Here is a 15,717-nt window from a genome sequence, read left to right on the forward strand (position 1 = left end):
TTGCATGGTAGAGTGAGATCGCGCTGTTACACCGAAGTAAAATGTTTCCGTGCTGCTTGAGGTTTCCTTGCAATTCAGTATATTTTGGAGTGGGGCTGGCTGCATCAGACCTTGGCTCAAATGGGTCACCATGGATTGCTTCACGTTGAAACATGGAATGTTTTACTGGGTTGCAGAAGTGGCGGATGACTTTTGTACTTGGCCGATAATTTTTCCCATTGTTCATATAGTCATTAAACACTCCATTAGGGGAGGGTGTTGGATGGTTGGGTGGGTGTGTATAATGGTTGTTCATTTTTTGTGGTAGCTTGAACAACGTTTAAAATTGGACTTGATGTGTTCCGGATGTATGCGGCAAGTCAACTTTTTACCACAGCAGGACATGATGCTAGTCTTTGTGCCTCTGGTGGCTGTTAAGTGGACTGACTGAAAAGTTACCTTTTGGCTTAGTGTTTGTGCACAGCCATGTGTTTTTATTAGTATTAGTAAAAAATAATAGTACTAGAGAAATTAATGGGACTACAAGTCGATAAATCCCAAGGACTTGATAATCTACATCCCAGGATTTTGAAAAAGGTGGCTATAGAGATAGTGGACGCATTGGTTGTCATCTTCCAAAATTCTATAGATTCTGGAATGGTTCCTGCAAATTGGAGGGTGGCAAATGTAACCCCACTATTTAAGAAAGGAGGGAGAGAGAAAACAGGGAACTACAGACCTGTTAGCCTGACATCAGTCGTAGGGAAAATGCTAGAATCTATTATAAAGGATGTGATAACAGAACACTTAGTAAATAATAATAGGATTTGGCAGAGTCAACATGGATTTATGAAAGGGAAATCATGTTTGACAAACCTATTGGAGTTCTTTGAGGATGTAACCAGTAGAATGGATAAGGGGGAACCAGTGGAAGTGGTGTGTTTGGATTTTCAGAAGGCTTTCGATAAGGTCCCACACAGGAGGTTGGTGAACAAAGTTAGATCATGTGGAATTGGGGGTAATATACTGGCATGAATTGAGAATTGATTAACAGACAGGAAACAGAGAGTAGGAATAAACGGGTCTTTTTCAGTTGGCAGACTGTGACTAGTGGGGTACCGCAGGGATCGGTGCTTGGGCCCAGCTATTCACAATCTATATCAATGATTTGGATGAGGGGACCAAATGTAATATTTCCAAGTTTGCTGATGACACAAAACTAGGTGGGAATGTGAGTTGTGAGGAGGATGCGAAGAGGCTTCAAGGGGATATAGACAGGCTAAGTGAGCAGGCAACAACATGGCAGATGGAATATAATGTGGAAAAATGTGAAGTTATGTACTTTGGTAGGAAAAACAGAAATGTGGAGTATTTTAAAAATGGTGAGAGGTGAGAGGTTGGGAAATGTTGACGTTCAAAGGGTCCTGGGTGTCCTTCTACATGAGTCACTGAAAGCTAACGTGCAGGTGCAGCAAGCAATTAGGAAGGCAAATGGTATGTTGGTCATTATTACAAGAGGACTTGAGTACAGGAGTAAAGATGTCTTACTGCAATTATATAGGGCCTTGGTGAGACCGCACCTGGAGTATTGTGTACAATTTTGGTCTCCTTACCTAAGAAAGGATATTATGCTATAGAGGGAGTGCAACAAAGGTTCACTAGACTGATTCCGGGGATGACACGATTGTTGTATGAGGAGAGATTGAGTAGACTGGGCCTGTCTTTTCTAGAGTTTAGAAGAATGAGAGGTGATCTCATTGAAACATACAAAATTCTTTCAGGGCTCGACAGGGTAGATGCAACGAGGATGTTTCCCCTAGTTGGGGAGTCTAGAACCAGGGACCACAGTCTCAGAATAAGGAGTAGGCCATTTAGGACTGAGATGAGGAGAAATTTCTTCATTCAGAGGATGGTGAATCTTTGGAATTCTCTACCCCAGAGGGCTGTTGAGGCTTAGTCATTGAGTACATTCAAAACAGAGATCAATAGATTTCTAGATATTAAAGGTATCAAGGGATATGGGGATAGTGCAGGAAAATGGCATTGAGGTAGAAGTTCAGCCATGATCTTGTTGAATGGCGGAGCAGGCTCGAGGGGCCAGATGGCCTACTCCTGCTCCTATTTCTTATGTTCTTATGTGTCTTCTGATTTTTATGTTTATTTACACATGCTGGTGCTTGTGCATACTGAGCTGTAGTAAGACTTTGTGGGGTCCAGCTTTGTTGTATACAGTGTTGTTCCCCACTTTGTTGTTAGGTGCAGCTATCACTTTTTTTGAGGCTTCAGTAACAGGCATGTTAATTCATTAATCAAAATGTTGGTTCCCTTGTGGGCAATTGTTTACTTTTGACTTTCTGGGTAATTTCTCCTGCATGATAGCATTTGATTCTGACAGTTTGTTTTACTTTGTGTTTGGTGGTAGTGTTTGTTAATAAACTTTTAATTGGATGTTGCTGTTAAGAGTTTTATCTTCAGAAATGTATTTGAGTGTATGTGTGAAGAGTGTGGTATGATTTAACAATGTAAAACTAAAATATCAAAATTTGTTTATAGAAAAATCAGGACCCGAATGTGTGACTTTGAAATGCGGACTGAATTTTGTTTGTATGCAGTGGTGCAATTATCCCCCGTCCTCTAAACCTACTTTGGCATTTCAGGCATGTGTTTTATCAAAAATTCATTATAAGTACTTGCAGTACCTGTTACTCCTGTAGGTGGTGTTGTGGTAGATATTTTCAATATTAATGGTGTCACATTGTGTGGAGATGCCGGTGATGGAATGGGGTGGACAAATGTAAGGAATCTTACAACACCAGGTTATAGTCCAACAGTTTTATTTGAAAATCACAAGCTTTCGGAGATTATCTCCTTCGTCAGGTGAGTGAGTGAAAGGTTCTCAAATCGCATAATTGTGACACACAATACCTGCGATTTTATAGTGAGAAAATGTTAAGCTGAGATTGCGTAATCTGGTCACTGGGTTCCCATAAATTCCTCAAATTGCATTTTAAAATTTCTAATGTCAAAAAAGGGTTTAAACAAGATAAGAAATTCAAAAAAATTACATATTTCACAAGAACATGAGTAAGTTTATCCATTAAATTGTATTTTGTTTTTAGTTGAAGACCTCAGACTTTCTCTGGGCTTGAACTTGATATTTTTGTTCAGTCCTATGATCAGTGAGCTGAATTGAGACTGTGCAGTCTAAGCATGTGCCTAATTTCCCAGGATACATCAGTAATGTTCAGTCAGCTCTACTGGTGGGATATTTTTCTTTGCCTCCTGGCACTCTCTGCCCAGAACGTTTTTCTTCAAATAATTTTGAAAACAAGAGGTCAAATTTCAAAAGCGTTCCTGAGGTAAAATTTGTGTTGATTTTTAAAAAAAATACATAGTCTGTATCTGTGCATCGTACTGTGTCTGTAGGTGAGAGAGAAAGAGAGAAATAACAGTGTTCTGATTACACACCTGTTGCAGGATTTGTTTCAAAAGAGTAATGGATAAAGGGGAGTGTGATAGAGAGATAGATAGAGAGAGAGTGCGTGAGATACATATACCGATAGAGATAGAGAGAGGTAGAGAGACAGACAGTGAGATACAGGTAGAGATAGTATAAGACAGAGAGATAGAGAGTGAGATACAGATAGAGATAGAGAGAGTTGGAGAGAGAGAGAGTGAGATACAGCTAGAGATAGATAGAGAGAGAGAGAGAGTGAGATACAGCTAGAGATAGAGAGAGAGAGAGAGAGAGAAAGCTTTCTTCATTTAATTTTACTTTACTTTAAAAACATACAAGTTGAATTTTAGAAGCCAACTAATTACCAAGAAAGCGACAGATGCAGAAGAGAGATAGAGAGAATCAGCAACTCATCAGAGACAGGTAAGAGAGTGACCATGTTCTTCGATTTAACGTGCGCAGTGACATGGGAGAGTAATATATTAAATTTGCTCTTTTTTGTCACGGACTCCTTATTTGGCCATGACCACTGTGACACACAGTCACTCCTGCAACTACACAGTTCTACCACCAGGTGACACTGCACAAGCTCCAGAAGCTGTAGATCCCCATCCCCACGCTTACAAGTGAAATTTGCTTTGTCCTGACTTTCTGCGGGCAATGCCATGGGTGATCCACAAGTCTAATAGATTTTTCTCCCCTCTAGATTTTACTGCTTCACATGCCGTCCATGTCCAAGAAGGCGAGCAGGCATCTTCTTCCCAGGTCTTCCCATTACCACTTTGACAGCAGCTGCTATGATGACAGCAGCCCGCTGCCTTGACTGTTCCTCCTATTTCCCCTTCATGTGGGGAATCCTCTGCTCCCTAATTACTACTACTATTCAGCAACAAAGCTGAGATGGGAGCTCAGTGGTGGGGCTGGCAGAATTGCCAGGTTTGAACCCCTTTACCAATATTCTGTACCACACGTTGGTGCTTCAATCCATCTTGCCTTTCTGCCACCCAAGAAAGATCATCCTGCAGCAGGTTAGTACAGTAGCAGCATTTCGGTAACAATATGATACCAGGGACCGCAGCTTTAAATCTTTTGAAATGGCATAGTGCTGAGTAAATCTGTCATGTAATAGTTGTTCAATGCATTTTGTTAAACTTATTTAAAATGGAATAAGGTCTGTTTAGCTCAATGCCTGTTTTTATCTGAGCTCAAAGTGATGGATAGATTGAAATGTTTATTTTTAAGCAGCTAATGGAAAAGAGCTTCAAGCAGATTACTGTAAACACACAGCTGCACTTAGCATCTGAGAAAATGAAATGACTTTGTCAAGAAATGTCTAGTAAGCTGCACTGACTTACGCAATGCAGAGTAGTGTTAAGCTGCATATCAGTTCATGGGCTAAGGGCTAAGTGCAAGTAGCAGAACTGGGTGTGAACTGCAGCTGTATCAGTTTTAACATATATTAGTCTTCATTTTGCATACTGATGTCATCTGAACACTTGAGTAGATTGAAAAAATAAAAAGAACATGAATAAACCTTCTGCAGATCCTGCTTTGGGCAGGATTTTTGATGGTGAAACCAGCTTCCATGATTTGAAATTCATGTTGGCTCTGGAATTCCATAGGGGTTCTGCCAATTTCCCGCCGTCAATCCAGTGGAGACAAGTGGAACTCACCAGACGTTTTGTTGGGTCACCATGGTTTCGGGAATTTTCTGGCATGTCTTTGTAAGGGGTGGAACCGCTACCCAAGCAAAGGTCGTCAAGGGATTGTGGTGTTGTCAGGAGCTGAGAGCCAGAACTTTTAGTGAGATGAGGCATGTTGGCCACCAGGGTGATGGTAGTGGGCTCTACTTGGGGTCTCCAGAGCGGGGACTCTGTAAGCTCTGATGGAGGCACCGGCAGGCCTGATGCCAGTGCAAACACCTGGCTGCCTTTGAAGTGGATTGCCCAGGCCCCCTGCCCCACAGACCTTATGCAGACTGTCATCACCCTCCTGTATCAGGGGCTTTTTCCCAGGCTTGGCTCCCTCATAATACTTCTGTGTAAATACTGTTTGATCCCCAAAGGTAATGGAACAAAACTCTAGAATATTCAGCCAGATATTCACTATTTGACCCTAGTCTCCTGCCCTCTGAACAACTCACACTTACTTCACACTCCCGTTCAGAGTAGAAAATATGCTTGTTGTCTGAAAGACTATCCTTCCCCCACCTCTAGCCTCCAACTCTCTCCCTCTTTATTACAACCTTTCTTATCTTTCTCTGCATTATTGATATTGCAATGGTCATTGCTCATCTGAACTATCCTCAGTGCCAAATATATCATTCGTCAGGCTCTTCCTCCTCTCTGCATCCTCATTCTGTTGAAATTACGAATATCCCCTGCTCATTCTTTTCCATGACCTCAACACTTTGTTATTCGTTAAATCTTCTCTTCTTACAACCTACAGGCTTTTACAAAAGAAGCTTGGTGTCACCTAACCATTACTTGATTCATCTTATCTCCTGTCCTGCTGTTTCCCACCTTCAGAAAGGCACTAGGAGAATATACATTTATTTGGGAGCAGGAGGGGCATGAGTCATACCTAAGGTGGGAGTAAATAAAAATATCATGTCTTAGAATGCAAAATATAATTAAGAGATAATCCAGCCAGAAATCACAGTGATGTGTCATTATGCAGTCATGGGTCTACTGTACTCTAATAGAGATTATATTGCAGTGATGTGAATATTATAAACTGCTGGGGTGGTGTAAGTAACAAGGTTACCCTACATCATAAAAGTTTTTGGAGTTGGGTGCTCTTTCTAATAAGTTCCCTCACCTCACATTGAGAAGACTGGGCTGCATCAGTCTGGGCTGCATTTGAACCAAGGCTTTAGAAAGACTGTGTGCTAACCCACTGCACCACCCTGTTCCGCTACTCATTTCTAAAATATGTTTGCTAAAGGGCTGCTAGGAATTAAAGTGGCACTAGGTGATAGATAATCCCTACCTTCCTCTCTCCACAGATGTTGTCTGACCTGCTGAGTGTTTCCAGCATTTTCTGTTTTTATTTCAGATTTCCAGTATGTGCGGCATTTTACTTTTTGTTTTAGTACGGGACAGATCTTTGGTTTTCCATTACTTGGGACAATAAATCCTGTTCTTAGTAAACTAAACATCTTTTGCCATTTGGCTATATCTTCCAGAATCCCTCATATGAGATTCTTTTAAAAGCAAGTTCTTTCTTTGCAAAGCAATTAAGTTCTTTTTTTTATTGGCCTCTAAAATAGTGATCTAATCTCCTGAGAGAAGGTTCTGAATTGAAAATCCGTGTTGCCCAAAGGTAGTTAAGTAAGCCTCCAGAATTTCCATCCATCCTCCACCTCCACTATTGGCCAGCAATACAATGCTGGCCAGCTGCCCTCCAGGTTGCATACATTCTCCCTCACCGGCTCCACCAACACATCATGGAAAATAAGAGTCTAAATGAGGTAGAGGAGCAGAGGGGGTACAGATACACGAATCACTAAAAGTAGTGACGCACATTAATAAGGCCATAAAAAAGAAATGTAAGGAATTTTACAACACCAGGTTATAGTCCAACAGGTTTATTTGAAAATCACAAGCTTTCGGAGGCTTTCTCCTTCATCAGGTGAAAGTGTCACACTTGCTCACCTGACGAAGGAGAAAGCCTCCGAAAGCTTGTGATTTTCAAATAAAAATGTTGGACTATAACCTGGTGTTGTAAGATTCCTTACATTTGTCAACCCCAATCCATCACTGGCATCTCCACATCATAAAAAAGAAAGCCAAGCACTGGGTTCATTTCTAAAGGGATAGAATTGAAAAGCATTGAAGTTATGTTAAACTTGTTTAGAACCTTGGTTAGACCACACTTGGAGTACTGCACACAGTTCTGGTCTCCATATTATAAAAAGGATATAGAGACACTGGAGAAAATGCAAAAAAGGTTTACAAAAATGATAGCAGAACTGAGAGGTTATATCTATCCGGAAAGATTGAACAGGCTGGGGCTCTTTTCTCTAGAAAAGAGAAGACTGAGGGGTGACCTGATAGAGGTCTTTAAGATTATGAAAGGGTTTGATAGGGTAGATGTAGAGAAGATGATTCCACTTATGGGGGAGACCAGAACTAGGAGCCATAAATATAAGATAGTCACCAATAAATCCAATAGGGAATTCAGGAGAAACTTCTTTACCCAGAGTGGCGACTAGCATAGATGCATTTATGGGGAAGCTAGTAAACACGAGGGAGAAAGGAATAGAAGGATATGCTGATAGTTAGATTGAGTAGGGGTGAAGGAGGCTCGTGGGGAGCATAAACTCCAGCATGGATATGTTGGGCCAAATGGCTCGTTTCTGTGCTGCAATTCTATGTAATTCCATGTAATTGCATGTAACTGCCCTCAGCAGCACATGATCGTTTGCATCTCATGGATTATTTGATCACCTCTGTATAAACTTATCATTATAGCCTTCAATCTTATTCCTAAACAAATGTCTAACCAGCTCTTTTTGAAAGAATGAATTGTTGGGAATCTTTTCCACAGTCACCTGTATGGCATTTTGCCGCAAGGCAAACAAATCTAATCCCTGTCTTGCTTGAGATTTGTTAAATTTGAACATGTCGTTCTAGTTTTGTGCCAAATAGCTTGTTTATCTATTCCTCCCAACATTTAAAAAATCTGAATCGTGCCTCCCCTCCGACCTTCCTTTCTACAAGTTCAGCTCAATGAATTTCTTACCATAATTTACGTCCTGGAATAACCGTTGTTATCTTTCTCTAAATTACCTCCAATACATAAAGCCGTTTCTAAGGAATGGCATTCAAAATTGCACATTAATGTTCTCATTAATGGCCTCATTAGTGATCCAAACGAATAACTTATTTTAACTTACATAGCCAAATGTCCTTGAAATGCATCCTAGAATTAGATTTGCTTTATTTATAACAACTTTATCTGATATATACTGTTAACACATTTTTAATTTTAGAAATGAGCAATTGGTATGAGATGACAATTAAGTATGGAATGAGAAAAATGACATTTGACTGATTGAACATCTGTAACTCTGTCACGCTTTTTCTGTAGCACTGTTTTCATAAATTCGTTTGAATTATCATGATTACATCACAATTTATTTAGCGTCCTGAGGGAGGTGATTATGACAGGTAAAACTTTCAGGAAGAGAGCTCTGCAAAGCTTTCTTGTTGAGTTAACTCAGATGAAAACCTTCTGGATATCAATCTAACATTAGAGTTCACATGATTAAACCCTGACCGATTACATTCCGCAGATGCTATTCCCTTAGTCCTATTATGACTGGTGCTATCATATTCCGCAGTGTATTTGATCATCTGCCTGTGCTTATCCCTGTAATCTTTAATCAATTTCATAACTGGATGTTGTCCAGGTTTGGTACTTCTGGAGATAAAGTTTTTTTTTATATATATACTAGCTGACATAACAACAAGATGCAGCTACAGACAACCATAACAAGAATGAATGTCTCAAAAATTTGAACCACATGGTTATTAGGATCCTAGCAGCATTTGGAGACGTTGTGAAAAACTATGAATACTGGAAATCTGAGTTGAAAAATGCTGGAAATGTAATACAGGTCAGCCCTTGTTTGAAAGAAAAAGACAGGTCAGGGTAAAAATTTGTTAATGCCCTTTTTTGGGACCATAACCAATGGCGAGCATAGAGCGTGCTCCCCAAAGGGGAGGTCTAAGGCTCACCCGAAATTGGGCCTCGGGTCTCATTTCAATACTTTGGGCATTGCTCTGGCGCCTGTCACGCCTCCAGAGGCATCTTGCCCATTGCCAGTTTTAATTTCAGGCCACCTGCCTCACTGGCATTGGCCTTTAGGGGAGGGGGAGAAGGACAACGAACCGAGGGGCCGATTGGAGCCGACAACGCCCCTCTTGAGTGCTGTGGAGCCGGAAACTCACTTTTTGGTAGCAGTCGCTGCTTAGGCCGCAGGGACCGCTGAAGAATCCCGAGCGGAGCCTGCTCCACTCATCGCTCACCAATTTAGTGCAGAGGCCCTGAAACAGGTAGAAAGCCCCTCATTTACATATCGAAGGGGCCTAACGCCTGTTTCAGGCAGTCGCCACAGGTGCCTGGACAGCCGCCCATGGCAATATGGGGGCACCCGTCCCCCTGGAGCTGATTCCACGTGGGACATTGCTTTGAAATTGACCCTCGTTGCGCCCGCCTTATGCCAGTAAAACGGGCGCAGCAAAGTCCAATTTCTACCCTGTTAACCTTTTGGTTCCAGTATCAGAACTGATTCAGTTAGCTAGGCGAAGCTCTCTTGTGGGACTGACCGGAACAAAGGAGAAAATAACAGGCAGGTGGTGAGTTCAAGCATAATAATTACTTTTACAGAGAAACAGGTAATGAGTTTTATTTTTTACAGAACATCAAGCAGTTTCAGTAAATATACATATAATTCAAGCAGCTTTACCTTGTCTAGTATTTGACTTCAAGTGTAGATAATGCTGCTTCGATTTATTCCGACTCTAACAATCCCAGTGTGCTGTGTGCCTACGAGTTTGACTCCTCTTTTCTTTATATACTTGGCCTCCCACTCAGATGACAGTTTGAAATTGCCTCGACAGTTCCCTCATTGAATCCTATTAATTTATTAACTGGATAAAGCTTGTGTTATAAATAACTGCCTGTTTCAGTGCGACTAAAGAGTTTTGAAGAGGCAAAAGAGATGCGAGATTAACCCGGGCACTCATCGAAATGACTGAGAACAATCTACTAGGATTGATCGAGCATATTACATTGTTGCAATGCTATGTCACACAGAGTGTGAAACATGCAATGGGTTCAGTGGCAGTGCAGGAAGAGAGATTAATACCAAGAACACTTTGCCCTTTGGTTGAACTGGACGAGGACAGCTATTTAAAAATACATGTTTAATTTTTGCTGGTTGGATAAATCAATTAAAGATCTTGCATCTTTCATTTTGAAGATATGTTCCTTTTATAGCACTGAGGGAGTGCTGCACAGTTGGAGGTGCCGCCTTTCAGCACGATACAGATTTTTCAGATGTTGAGCAGAATAGATAAACGAGCGTTTAGAAATTAGAACCGCGTGTTCAAATTTAACAAATCTCAAACAAGACAGGGATTAGATTTGTTTGCCTTGCGGCAGAATCCCACACAGGCGACTGTGGAAAAGATTCCCTGCAATTCATTCTTTCAAAAACAGCTGGTTAAATATTTGTTTAGGAATAAGATTGAAGGCTCGAATGATAAGTTTAGACAGAGGTGATCGATTACTCCATGGGAGGCAAAGGACCCCGTGCTGTTAGGGCAATGGTGATGGTGGAAGCGATGGTGGAGGAGGTGGAGGGAGAATGTATTTTCTCTGGAGGACAGCTAGCCAGTATTGAATAGTGGAGATGGAGGATGGATGGAAATTCTGGAGGCTTACTTAATTACCTTTGGGCAACACGGATTTTCGATTCAGAACCTTCCCTCAGGAGATTAGATCACTATTTTAGAGGCCAAAAAAAAAAGAAAGAACTTGATTGGTGTGCAAAGAAGGAACTTCCTTTTACATTAGCCCCTTTCATCTCCTCAGGACATCCCAAAGTTCTTCACAACCAATAAATTACTTTCGAAGTGCAGGCACTGTTGTTTGTGGGCAATCACAGCAGCCAATTTGTAAAGAGCAAATTCCCACAAACAGCAATGAGATAAATGACTGGTTACTTAGATTGGGTGGTGATGAGGGATGAATGTTGGCCAAGATACGGGGAGAACACCTTCTTCTTCTGCGATTAAAGCCATGGAATCTTTTACGTTCACCTGTTCAGATAGATGAACCCTCGGTGTAACATCTCATTTGAAAGACAGCACCTCCAACAATGCAGTATTCACCTTATGTGATTGGAGGAGGGCCAATTTCAGTGGGTTGAGAAAGGATCTGGCCCAGGTAAATTGGAATCAAAGATTGGCAGGCAAAACTGTAATCGAACAATGGGCGGCCTTTAAAGAGGAGATCATTTGAGTACAGTCTGGGTACATTCCCATGAGGGGGAAAGGTAGGACAACCAAAGCCAGAGCTCCCTGGATGATAAGAGAGATAGAAAGATGAAGCAGAAAAAGGGGGCGTATGATAGATATCAGGTTGGTAATATAATACAAGTCAGAACCAGGCTGAGTATAGAAAGTACAGAGGAGGAGTGAAAAAGGAAATAAGAAGGGCAAAGAGGAAGTATGAGAATAGATTGGCGGCCAACATAAAAGGGAATCCAAAAGTCTTCTATAGTTATATAAATAGTAAACGGGTAGTAAGAGGAGGGGTGGGGCCGATTAGGGACCAAAAAGGAGATCTATGGATGAAGGCAGAGGGCATGGCTGAGGTACTAAATGAGTACTTTGCATCTGTCTTCACCAAAGAAGAAGATGCTGCCAAAGTCACAGTTAAAGGGGAGGTAGTTGAGATACTGGATGGGGTGAAAATTGATAAAAAGGAGGTACTAGAAAGGCTGGCTATGCTTAAAGTAGAAAGGTCACCTGGTCCGGATGGGAGGCATCCTAATTGCTGAGGGAAGTAAGGGTGGAAATTGCAGAGGTGCTGGCCATAATCTTTCAATCCTCCTTAGATATGGGGGTTGTGCCAGAGGACTGGAGAATTGCAAATGTTACACCCTTGTTCAAAAAAGGGTGTAAGGATAAACCCGGCAACTATAGGCCAGTCAGTTTAACCTCGGTGGTGGGGAAGCTTTTAGAAACGATAATCCGGGACAAAATTAATAGTCACTTGGACAAGTGTGGATTAATAAAGGAAAGCCAGCACGGATTTGCTAAAGGCAAATCTAACTTGATTGAGTTTTTTGATGAGATAACAGAAAGGGATGATGAGGGCAATGCGGTTGATGTTGTGTACGTGGACTTTCAAAAGGCGTTTGGTAAAGTGCCACATAATAGGCTTGTCAGCAAAATTGAAGCCCATGGAATAAAAGGGGCAGTGACAGCATGGATACAAAATTGGCTTAGCGACAGGAAACAGAGACTAGTGGTGAACGGTTGTTTTTCAGACTGGAGGAAGGTATATACAGCAGTGTTCCCCAGGGGTCGGTACGAGGACCACTGCTTTTTTTGATATATATTAATGACTTGGACTTGGGTGTACAGGGCACAATTTCCAAATTTGCAGATGACACAAAACTTGGAAGTGTAGTAAACAGTGAGGAGGATAGTGATAGACTTCAAGAGGATATAGACAGGCTGGTGGAATGGGCAGACACATGGCAGATGAAATTTAATGCAGAGAAGTGCGAAGTGATACATTTTGGCAGGAAGAATGAGGAGAGGCAATATAAGCTAAATGGTACAATTCTAGAAGGGGTGCAAGAATAGAGAGACCTGGGAGTATATGTGCACAAATCTTTGAAGGTGGCAGGACAGGTTGAGAAAGCAGTTAAAAAAGCATACGGGATCCTGGGCTTTATAAGTAGAGGCATAGAGTACAAAAGCAAGGAAGTTATGTTGAATCTTTATAAAAAAACTGGTTCAGCCGCAACAGGAGTATTGTGTCCAACTCTGGGCACTGGACTTTAGGAAGGATGTGAAGGCCTTAGAGGGGGTGCAGAAAAGATTTACTAGAATGGTTCCAGGGATGAGGGACTTCAGATACGTGGATAGACTGGAGAAGCTGGGGTTGTTATCCTTAGAGCAGGGAAGGTTCAGAGGAGATTTGATAGAAGTGTTTAAAATCATGCCGGGTTTAGATAAAGTAAATTAAGAGAAACTGCTCCTATTGGCCGAAGGATCGAGAACCAGAGGACACAGATTTAAGATGATTGGCAAAAGAATCAAAGACAACGTGAGGAAAAACGTTTTTACACAGCGAGTGGTTATGATCTAGAATGCGCTGCCTGAAAGGGTGGTGGATGCAGATTTAGTTGTGGCTTTCAAAAAGGAATTGGATAAATATTTGAAGAGAATGAATTTGCTGGGCTACAGGGAAAGACCAGAGGAATGGGACTAACTGGATTGCTCTTACAAAGAGCTGGCATGGGCTCGATGGGCCGAATGGCCTCCTTCTGTGCTGTAACAATTCTATGATTCTATGAAGTCTGGAGTGGGGCTTGAACCCACAACTTTCTGACTCGAAGGTAAGAGTGCTATCATTGAGCTAATCTGACAAGTAAACTGGAAGGATTCATTATGTTGCATTAAGGAGTCCACTTCCGATGTTGTAATTAAGACACACTCAGTAATGGAAGCTTTATTTGGCATTTGATCTTCCTCTACCTGACCTGGGAAGGCTTGATGTTGACACTAGTTGTTCATGATAGGAAGTGTCCCATTCTGCAACATTGATATCTTTCACTTTAATGAAGACAAAAATTCACCAAAAAGTACAGAATAAAATAAAAGAATTTCATATGAGGGATTCTGGAAGATATAGCCAAATGGCAAAAGATGTTTAGTTTACTAAGAACAGGATTTATTGTCCCAAGTAATGGAAAACCAAAGATCTGTCCCGTACTAAAACAAAAAGTAAAATGCCGCACATACTGGAAATCTGAAATAAAAACAGAAAATGCTGGAAACACTCAGCAGGTCAGACAACATCTGTGGAGAGAGGAAGGTAGGGATTATCTATCACCTAGTGTCACTTTAATTCCTAGCAGCCCTTTAGCAAATATATTTTAGAAATGAGTAGCGGAACAGGGTGGTGCAGTGGGTTAGCACACAGTCTTTCTAAAGCCTTGGTTCAAATGCAGCCCAGACTGATGCAGCCCAGTCTTCTCAATGTGTGGTGAGGGAACTTATTAGAAAGAGCACCCAACTCCAAAAACTTTTATGATGTAGGGTAACCTTGTTACTTACACCACCCCAGCAGTTTATAATATTCACATCACTGCAATATAATCTCTATTAGAGTACAGTAGACCCATGACTGCATAATGACACATCACTATGTGATTTCTGGCTGGATTATCTCTTAATAATATTTTTGTTGTTCCGCATTTTAAGACATGATATTTTTATTTAACCTCATCTTAGGCATGACTCATGTTCTGTGTAAGTTCAACTAATCTGCTCCCAAATAAATGTATATTTTCTTCGTGCCTTTCTGAAGGTGGGAAACAGCAGGACAGGAGACAAGGTGAATCAAATAATGGTTAGGTGACACCAAGCTTCTTTTGTAAAAGCCTGTAGATGGTAAGAAGAGAAGATTTAAGGAGTAACAAAGTGTTGAGGTCATGGAAAAGAATGAGCAGGGGATATTCGTGATTTCAACAGAATGAGGATGCAGAGAGGAGGAAGAGCCTGACGAATGATGTATTTGGCACTGAGGATAGTTCAGACGAGCAATGACCATTGTGGTATCAATAATGCAGGGAAAGATAAGAAAGGTTGTAATAAAGAGGGGGAGAGTTGGAGGCTAGAGGTGGGGGAAGGATAGTCTTTCAGACAACAAGCATATTTTCTACTCTGTCCAGGAGTGTGAAATAAGTGTGAGTTGTTCAGAGGGCAGGAGGCTCGGGTCAAATAGTGAGTATCTGATACTGGTTGAATATTCTAGAGTTTTGTTCCATTACCTTTGGGGATCAAATAGTAATTTAAACAGAACTATTCTGAGATCCAAGCCTGGGAAAAAGCCCCTTATACAGGAGGGTGATGACAGTCTGCATAAGGTCTGTGGGGCAGGGGGCCTGGGCAATCCACCTCAAAGGCAGCCAGGTGTTTGCACTGGAATCAGGCCTGCCGGTGCCCTTCATCGGAGTATACAGAGTCCCCGCTCTGGAGACCCCAAGAGGAGCCCACTACCATCACCCTGCAGGTCAATATAGCTCCTCTCACTCAACGTTCTGGCTCTCAGCTCCTGACAACAACATGATCCCCTGACGACCTTTGCTTCATAACAGGCAGGTAGAAGTTGCACCCCTTGCAAAGACATGCCAGAAAATTCCCGAAATGGAGACACAACACAACATCCGGTGAGTTCCGCCGGTCTCTACTGGATTTACAGCGGGATTTACTTCCGGGGCCAACATGAATTTCAAATCATGGAATCTGGTTTTACCATCAAAAGCTGCAAAGCAGGATCTGTGGAAGGTTTATTCATATTCTTTTTATTTTTCAATCTACTTAAGTGTGCAGATGACATCGGTATGCAAAATGAAGACTAATATATGTTAAAACTGATACAGCTGCAATTCACACCCAGTTCTGCTACTTGCACCTAGCCCTTAGCCCATGAACTGATATGCAGCTTAACACTACTCTGCATTGCAT

This window comes from Heptranchias perlo, chromosome 15 (assembly GCF_035084215.1).
Source record: "Heptranchias perlo isolate sHepPer1 chromosome 15, sHepPer1.hap1, whole genome shotgun sequence".
Taxonomy (NCBI): domain Eukaryota; kingdom Metazoa; phylum Chordata; class Chondrichthyes; order Hexanchiformes; family Hexanchidae; genus Heptranchias; species Heptranchias perlo.